Genomic DNA, 10,388 nt, shown 5'->3' with positions numbered 1-10,388 from the left:
GGTACCTTTGCAGAGCACTGTATCCACATCATTTTCCTCCTCATGATGCCATCTATTTTATGACGTGCACCAGTCCCTCCTGTAGCAAAGAACCCCCACAACATGATGCTGCCCCCCGTGCTTCACAGTTGGGATGGTGTTCTTTGGTGTTCTTTGGTGTTCTTTGGCTTGCAAGCCTCCTCCTTTCAACCCCCAAACATAACACGAACCTTCCTGAGCGGTATGACGGCTGCATGGTCCCATGATTTTTGTACTTGCATACTATTGTTTGTACAGATGAACGTGGTACCTTCAGGCGTTTGGAAATTGCTCCCAAGGATGAACCGGACTTGTGGAGCTCTATAATTTATTTTCTGAGGTCTTGGCTGATTTCTTTTGATTTTCCCATGATGTCAAGCAAAGAGGCACTGAGTTTGAAGGTAGGCCTTGAAATACATCCACAGGTACACCTCCAATTGACTCAAACAATGTCAATTAGCCTATCAGAAGCTTCTATAGCCATGACATCAGAATTTTACAAGCTGTTTAAAGGCACAGTCAACTTAGTGTATGTAAACTTCTGAGCCACTGGAATTGTGATACAGTGAATTGTAAGTGAAATAATCTGTCTTTAAACAATTGTTGGAAAAATTACTTGTGTCATGCACAAAGTAGATCCTAACCGACTTGCCAAACTGTAGATAGTTAACAAGAAATGTATGGAGTGGTTGAAAATGAGTTTTAATGATTAATGACTCCAACCTAAGTGTATGTAAACTTCCAATATACAAAAGTATGTGGATACCCCTTGAAATTAGTGAATTCGGCTATTGCGTTAGCTGGAGTGGTGTAAAGCTCGCCACTTTTGAACTCTAGAGCAGTGGAAATGCTTTGTCTGGAGTGATGAATCACACTTCACCATCTGGCAGTCCGATTTACGAATTTGGGCTTGGCGGATGCCAGGAGATGCTACCTTCCCGAATGCACAATGCCAACTGTAAAGTTTGGTGGATAATGAATAATAGTCTGGGGCCTGTTTTTCATGGTTGGTGCTAGGCCACTTAGTTACAGTGAAGGGAAATCTTAACTCTACAGCATACAATGACATTCTAGACGATTCTGTGCTTCCGACTTTGTGGCAACAGTTTGAAGAAGGGCCTTTCCTGTTCCAGCACGACAATGCTGGTCCATAAAGAAATGGCTTGGATGTCAAGGAAAATGCATGGAGTAAAAATACAATTATTTTCTTAAGGAATGTAGTGTAGTTGTGAAGTACAGATATCCCAAAAAAGACAACTTAAGTAGTAATTTAAAGTATTTTTACTTTACACCACGTTAACCTACACATGCATTAGGTTCTGCTGACCCATTGTATATACTCGCACACACATTGACATGCACACACACACACACACATGCGCACAGGACTGACCACATCAATGGCTGATCAGGTGCTGTTAGTCAATGTTACTGTAAAGTGTATGATAATGTTCATATTCTAATATGTTTGAAGTTCCACATAGGCCTCCGTCTGTCTTAACCACTGACAGATGGAATATGATCTCAAGCATAACAGTTTCAGAATATCATAATATAAACCATAAACATGAAATGTGACCAAAATCCCCAAATGTTGTGCAATGTGATATATTTAATTTAATTGTTTTCATCAGTAAATGCATTTTAGCTAAATAAAAAACTGGTCAGAATCCATCAGCTTTCAAATCAAATCAATATGATCTTTACCCAAGCTTAGAAGAGTGTAGCAAAAACAATCATTTAGAGAACTAAACAGCACAGTTTGTTTGTGCTATGTGCTAAGCTATTACTCTATTACATAAGTAGCATGAATAATATTGAAGCACAATGTTGGAGTGCAGATACTGATATTTTTTTGTTTCGCTGTTGAGTTCTATAAATGTGATTCAGATTCCATTTTTTTCTAGTGAGGGACTACAGAACTGTGCTTGTGGATCAATTCCTGGGAGAAAACAGCAACAACAAAAAAAGAACACAGATTCAGGGACAGAATCTACTAAATGTACTGTTTGCAGTAGCACAAGGAGGAATAAATCATAACTACTGAAACAAAAAGGGCATGTTTAGGTTTAGATATTAGGATTAGATATTAGTGTAGCCTGCAACTACACGGGAGTTTCTTAAAACCATCACAGTTTAGTGGGGAACTAGTGAAAAGACTTCAAACTATTGATCACATTACAGTGTTAGAACGTTTTCACAGAAGAGTGACATTTTGAAAGTCTCACACTTTCATAGTTCTATTAAAGGCAAGACTATAGCCTGAGCTGTCCGTGGTTCTGAAGCTACGGTTCATCATCACCACTGAGACACAAAAAAGTTGACCAAATTTGACAAATACTTTAATGAGATAATCAGACCTTGTACAGATACACACCAGCTCTATTTCAAACTAAACAGAATGTTTCATGGGGACTACATACACTCAATGGCCAGTCTATTAGGTACACCCATCTAGTACTGGGTCAGACCCCCCTTTGCCTCCGGAACAGCCTGAATTCTTTAAGGCATGGAAATGTTGTTCAATTGGTTTCAAGGGACCTAACGTGTGCCAGGAAAACATTCCCCACACCATTACACCACCGCCACTAACCTGCACCGTTGATACCAGGCAAGATGGGGCCATAGACTCATGCTGCTTATGGCAAATCGTGACACAACAGGAACCAAGGTTCGTCGGACCAGGCAATGTTTTTCAACTCCTCAATTGTCCAGTGTTGGTGATCGCGTGCCCACTGGAGCCGCTTCTTCTTGTTTTTAGCTGATAGAAGTGGATCCTGGTGTGGTCGTCTGCTACAATAGCCCATCTGTGACAAGGACTGATGAGTTGTGCATTCCGAGATGCCATTCTGCACACCACTGTTGTACTGCGCCTGCCGTTTCTGAGATGCTGGAACCGGTGTGCCTGGCACCGACTATCATACCATGCTCAAAGTCCCTTAGGTCACTTGTTTTGACAATTCTAACTTGCAGTCAAACAGTAACTGAATGCTTCGATGCCTGTCTGCCTGCTTTATATAGAAAGCCACAGCCACCAGACTCACTGTCTGTTGGAGCAAACCAGTTTTGTGAACGGGGTGGTTTACTTAATAAACTGGCCACTGAGTGTATTCTCCAAGGCAACAATTTAAAGCTTTTTAGAGGTTATGCATTGTGTCACTGCTTTTGGCAACAACTGCTGCATAAACATGCTTTCTCTTTGCAAATTCTCCTTTTTGGGAAATTATGTAGAACGTTTTGTAATTTGTAAGTCTCTTGCAATCAACAGTTTTTAAGAATTTAAACATGGTCCATGTGTTTTGATTCCCTGCATGGTCTCTATTTATCTAGAGTTGCAGGACTAAACTGAGAGAAAAACTATCAGTAGAGGGGAGATTTATCACTGTGTGAAGAGTCTGGTTGTTCCATCAGCCAAGTTATTCGGCCGTGTCACAAGCCATGTAGAAACTCACACCTCCGAGACACTGCTGAGACTCAAAGTCAAATGACTTGGAGGCGGATCAGTACTGACTTCTAATGAACACTGCACAGAGTTCTAATACATTATTACAGCCGAAGCCAAAGCAGTCTTTCCTAAAGGGCTGCAACAGTTAGTGGGCTACTTGGGCTCTTTAATCAGCCTAATTTACAGTTTTTCAAAAACATTGTTAGTAGAGAAATGCTATTATAAGGGTTTACTGACACAAGTACCAAATATACTGGTGTACATTTGATCCAATGTCGTTACTAATGTTTGCCATGTTCACTCCGCAGTAATTGCCTGTGATCAAGGCTAATAGTCGCTTGTGCTTGTGCTTCCAGAGGCAACAAAATCACGCCAGTGTCACGGGTCCAAGAATAACAAATATATTATAATTTAGACTTCAAGCACATTTCTCCTGCCTGTGGGATAGCGGATCAGGAAGGCCAGAGGGAGCCAAAGCTTAGCTAAGGCCTCTGCTCCGCTGGTCACAACAGTAATTGTTACTTATTAAAAGCTTCAGAGCCTTGGTTGGATGAGCCAAATATGGCATGTTTTCAGAAAGGCTTGACATGGATCATATATTATCTGAACCTCCAACACTTGGGAGAGTCAAAGCAATACATCAATATTAAACGTCTGTATTTGGATAACTTCGTAAGCATGGAGAAAAATACAATGTGGAATTTTAGAACAATGATTTATAGCTCTTCATAGACAAACATCTGCACACCTCAGTCACGGCTTGGATCAAAGGTGTGAAGAAAAAGCAAATGAGCCTGAAGTGACACATGCTCTCTCTCTCTCTCTCTCTCTCTCTCTCTCTCTCTCTCTCTCTCTCTCTCTCTCTCTCTCTCTCTCTCTCTCTCTCTCTCTCTAAATTGATAAACACATCCTTCATCTTAGTTAGGGCCAAGGCAAATGTTTGACACACCTGCTGAACCAAAATTGGAGTCCTCAGGAGATCCTGAAGAGGTCCAAGACTCAGTCTGAGCTGGCCCAGGCTTTAATATATGTAGTTAAATGCAGTAAAATGTCCTCTATTTATAGCCATCTAGCCATTTGATTCATTTGATCAAGCAATGCAAGAGGCTCTTCAGAGACCCACAGACCCCATGCTCATCAAGGATGTTCCAGACTCACCTCTGTTCCTGGAACTCCCTGGGTTCGGGCCAACGCCCCTGTGTCCGACCTCCAAAAATACACCAAAACCGTGGCTGTCAGAGTTATTCAAATCTACTGCCTAGTCCACCAGAGCATTGGAAAGTGAGCTGTCCAGGATAAAATATTCACAGCTGGTCCTGTGGTTTGGTCATGAAGCCGCAAATTCCTCTGAGCAAACAGAGAAGCTGTGAATGTGTGAAGCCATCGGTGTGGATTTTATTGGAGGTCCACACAGGTTTTTATGAAGTCAAAATGTACGGTTATGAATATAACTACTGTTCCCTGAAGGAGGGAACCAGGTCTAACATACTATGGGAAGTGAAGACCAATCATATTCACCTGAATAAAACTGAAATCACACCCAGCAGCACCGAGCCCGCCCTCGGAAGCCCCACCTTCCTGGCTATAATACCGAGGCTTGCGTTCATTTCCTCAATTAAGTACCACTCTTGGTCTCGGCGAGACCAAACCCACTGATGGCGCAGGGCCAATAGCTTGTTCACTCCTTCAGGGAACAGTTATTATATTCATAATTGTACGTTCCCTTTCAGTCGGTCACTCTGTATAACATACTATGGTATGGGACATACAATCACGCCCCAAGCAGGCTCAGAGGGTACCAAACGAGGAGACTCACGGCAGTCCAAGCACACATAGGTTCCACCGGCTCCAAAAAGCGGTTACCGAAGCCAACTTCTACCCTAATACTTACGCGAGAAGCCTGAACCATCAGAGCCTTATGAGGCCTGAAGTGTCAGATCCTCATATAGGGAACCAGAACCTGCTGCAACTTGGCTATGCGCACTGACATGATGCCACTGCAGCCCAAGTCCATAGACCCCCACGGTTCCAAGAACAATACTTACCCTGCGAGCCTGAAATGTCAGAACTCATACAAGGAACCGCAAGTCCAAAACCACAGAACACCTGTCGTGACTTAATAAAGCGCACACACGCGGAACATAGCATTGTCAAGAGTCAAAGAACCACCGCAGGCTGAGGCTCAAACCCACATGAAGCCCGCAGTGACCTGGAAACTGTGTACTCACATGCTGCCGCGGCAGCCCAAGGCTCCAACCCACAGGGAACTGTGGTAGCCCGGATAAATGCGCAACCTTCACTCTGCCTAACACCTACTCACGGACCAGGCCATAAAAACGCCATGAGCCACACTGGGAGCAGTTGCAACCAAGCCATAAAACCTCACAAAGGTTTGTGGGGAAACCCAACTCGCTGCAGCACAGATATCACCAATCGTCATGCCCTGAACAATGCCCAAGAAGCCGCCACACCCCTAGTGGAGTAAGCACGCACACCACTAAGCAACATGTATACTTTGCTGTCATATGCCAGGGAGATAGCCTCCACAATTCAATGAGAAAGACGCTGCTTCGAAAGCACCCTACTCTAGCCGGATTAGCGAAACAGACAAAAAGCTGTTCACAAACGTGGATATCCTTGGTCCTATCCATACGTAAAGTGCGCACCAGACTCAGACCATGCAACCTCCGTTGTTCTCTGGAAGCAAATGGAGGACGTGAAAAAGGGAACAGCCAGGGATCTGTAAGACATAGGCATAACCTTGCAAGCAAAAGCTGCATTAAGACGTAACCTCACTTTGGAGTCCAAACAGGAAGGAGGTACTGATAGTGCATGGAGATCCCCAATGCGCTTGGCCGATGCCAAGGCCACCAGCAGGGCAGTCTTGTAGGAAAGGACCTTCAGGTCTAGAGACTCCCAATGGTTCAAATGGAGGCTCAAACAGAGCATCCAGGACGAAAGCCAGGTCCCAGGTTGTTGCCATAGTCTTAGACACTGGTCTGAGACGATGCACGCCTTTCAGGAACCGCCTCACCAGAGGATGAGACCCCGGGGTAGAGCCGTCAATCCCTACATGCCATGCTGAGATGGCTGCCATATAAACCTTCAATGTGAAAAAATAAATGCCCCGCTTAAAAAGCTCTTGCAAGCACATCAAAATGTCTGTTTACTGAAAAGTAGAAATTCCTTTAACCTGACACCAACCCTCAAACTCGTGCCACTTATATGTATACAACCCTCTTGTAGAGGCTTCACTCGCCGACTGTATAATCATAGTCACTATTTGAGGATTGAGACCGCACCAGTGCCAAAGTCGCCTTCGTCAAATAGAAAAGGTGTGGGGCAATAGGGAGAGCCTGAAAGGCAGGACCAGAAACGTTTAAGCCACACCCTCGAAATTAAACCTCAGAAACTTTATAGCCACATCTCAGATCTAAAAAAATATATATCCTCTCTCAACACTAAGGCACTAAGGACCTCTGGGATCACTGATCTAATAACGTCAAGAAAAGGAGGAGTACGCACAGCAAACCGTACTCTCTTGTCACCATCCTCATCACCAGTCTCCCATACATTATCTCCTGAAGGATCAGATCGCCACGCTGAGGACTGGGATAATTCATATTTTTTGTCATGCTTGTTTTCATATCCACCACCACTCTTGACAATCATGTGTCTGAATTTGGGGAGAGATCTGTGTTCATTATGCCCACGCCTGGACGTTACCGCACTCTCCACACCCCTGAACACAGAGGAACCTTGGTTCGAAACAATGTGCTTTCATGGTGCCGCCATTTTGATACCCAGGCCCACACCGGGTTCGGGTACTTTGGCAACCAGTTCGTTGCCCCCATTGACAGAGCCACTTGGGAGCACTGTTACCACAGTAAATGCTCGAGGAGGAGGACCCCGAGAATCTGCCCCCTCCCCCAGCCTTCAGCTAGTGTCGCGAGATCTGCTCCTCACCCCACGCAGTGGAAGAATCTGCGTTCACTCTGCTCTCCTTCGACCCAGCATGGCATGCCAAGATGTCCACCACTGCCCTGAAGCACCAATACGGTCAAAAACCATCCTCGAAGCTGCAACCCTATTCTGGCCTGGACCCTTTAAGCCTCAGAAACTTTATGCCTCAAATGCCCGGCGAAGGATTTTAGTGTGATAAGGACCCTTAGAGCTGCATCCTGCTTTAGTTTTTCCTCGAAACAGGCCTGCAAGGGCTCCATAGCCGAGCCAAACAACCTTGTTGACAAAACTGGCTCATCTAAATAAATCTGCCTGTCCTTCTCAGGAATCTGCAACAACATCAACCAGAAGTGGTGCTGAGTCACCACCATCGCCCCCATACTTTTCAGCCAGATTAGTACAGCGGGACAGACGTAACACAAAATCAGCAGTAGCAGAGAAGCTCTGAAACCGGCTTCCGCGCCTCCACAGTCTTATTCAGCTCTTGCAGCAAATCAACATGATACATCTGCAGCAATGTGAGCACATTCAACTAGCCTCTGGACCTAAGTAACTTGCCAGCTTCATATCCATAGGAGGTGTGCAAATGAACCAAGCCTCCTCCATACCCTTTACATTTATGAACTCGCCATAACCTTGTAGCATCAGCCTGGCTGAATGAGGGTATCCTTTAGCTCATCTGCAAAATCTTTAAACAGGGGTAAGCAATGCTTCACCGCTGCAGGGACAGAAGGAAAATACCTTCCCCCAAACCTGGAGGAACTCTGCTGTGGGGGTGAAGAATGCCAATCCACCCCCACATGATATACCGCCCAGTGACACAGCTCCATCAAAAAGGTACATTAACCACCAATGGTTCACTCTCCCCCGCCAAATCCAAAGCCGGGGCTTTAGGCTGCCCCGGACTGATGTCATCAGATTCACACTCTGACAACCCTCCAGAGCCAACCAGGAATAGTATATCATCCCCGTAACCCGGACTCTGAACACTGCCAGAGAAACCGAAATGAGCCTCACTTGGCTGGGATGACAACCCTATCAATTCCAACCGCCACTGCTGCTCTCTCCCGGCTTCAGACAACACCATTCCCGAGGTCGCTTCACCGGAAAGCCCTTTACGAGCAGCCCCAATTGTCTCACAAAGTGAGCCTGACGCCCAATGCATGTTGATCTCAGCCGGAGACAATGGTCACACAAACTGGTCCGAGCCAAAGCCTCCTGAGCGTGTTTCCACCCCAGGCAAACAGGACAGCACTCCTGAGTATCTTCAATTTTCATTGCGAAACCATATATCCTAGGGCACGGTCGGAGGTTTAAACTCGGCCGGCTAGCCTTTTTGAATTTACTCTTAACACTGGCCATCTTAATCGAGCAAGGAAACACTGACTACACAAGCAAAGAAGAAAGTAGTTAGCTTTTAGCAAACACAAGACCCAAAACTCGCAACATCTAGGAGGACGAGTACTTTTCCCCCACTAACAGACACCTATGTCGGAGCCGAATCTTGAAGTCTTCTTAAGAAGTTTTTATAATGCGTGACACGTTGTTCCTTCAGACAGGCTGAAGAACAAAGAATTGAGGAAATGAATCCGCCATCTATTGGCCCGTTAGGCGTGATTTCAGTTTTCTTCAGGTGAATATGATTGATCATTGACTCCTCATAGTATGTCATACCGAGTGACCGACTGAAAGGGAACAGCAACTTTATACTGAATGCCCTTAAAACAACAACACACTGATATGTACCTTTTCCTGCAGCAATCAGAAAACACATTTGTGGTATTTGGTATTTTATAAGGATTCCTGTTAGCTGTTGCAAAAGCAACATCTACTCTTCCTTGGTCCACAAAAAACATGAAACACGACATAATACGGAACATTAATAGACAAGAACAGCTCAAGGACAGAACTACATACATTTGAAAAGGGCACACATAGCCTACATATCAATACATACACACAAAATATCCAGATCAAATAGGGGAGAGGCGTTGCGCCTTGAGGTGTAACTTTATCTGTTTTTTGAAACCATGGCTCTATATAATACTGTACTCTTTCTTGAATTGGTTCTGGATTTGGGGACTGTGAAAAGACCCCTGGTGGCATGTCTGGCAAGTGTGTATGTCAGAGCTGTGTGTAAATTGACTCTGCAAACAATTCACAAATTCATGTTTATTACAAAAAGAAGAAGTGATGCTCTCTCCTCAACTCTTAGCTAAAAGAGACTGGCATGCATAGGATTTATATTAGCCCTCTGATTACAATGAAAAGGCGCCACTGTTCTGGGCCAGATGCAGCTTAACTAGGGCTTTCTTTGCTGTACTTGACCACATGACTAGACAATAATCAAGATAAAAACAAAACTAGAGCCTGCAGGACTTGCTTTTGGAGTGTTGTGTCAAAAGTGTATTTAGATGTTTAAGACAAGTTATGTAATAGATGTACTATAAAAAAAAGTATAGCTTGAACCTGGTATTCAGATATCTAGGCCTACAATCTAGAATAACAACAAAATAAACACTTTTTTTCTGAGGAATGTTAGCCCTTGAATTTCATAAAGGAAAAAAATATGTTGCTCGTGTCTTGAATACATTTCAGTCTAATTGTACATGATATGTAGTTTACAGAACACCCAAGTAATCATATAAACAGAGCTTGAACGTCCTGTTAAGAGGAAATGCCATTTTGAAGTGTGCTCAAATGCATCATACTTAATCACGCTTTGACATAACAATTGCACATTTTGGATTATTGAGTCCAACAACATACATAGTCCCTTAATACAAACACCACATGATCAACAGAGAGATTTTAGATTCCATCTTACTCAGAAATAACCTCAGAAAGCAACAGATGTTGGACTATTGATAGTGATGGATTCAATCCTGAACACACCCTTGGGCGGGGATGGTGGTGGTGGTGGGTGTACTGTATGTGTGTGTTTTGTGCTCGTGTGTCCTGA

The sequence above is a fragment of the Oncorhynchus keta genome, chromosome 9 (assembly GCF_023373465.1).
Source record: "Oncorhynchus keta strain PuntledgeMale-10-30-2019 chromosome 9, Oket_V2, whole genome shotgun sequence".
NCBI classification, from domain to species: domain Eukaryota; kingdom Metazoa; phylum Chordata; class Actinopteri; order Salmoniformes; family Salmonidae; genus Oncorhynchus; species Oncorhynchus keta.
The sequence above is the reverse complement of the archived record's forward strand: the minus strand, read 5'-3'. Positions refer to the sequence as shown.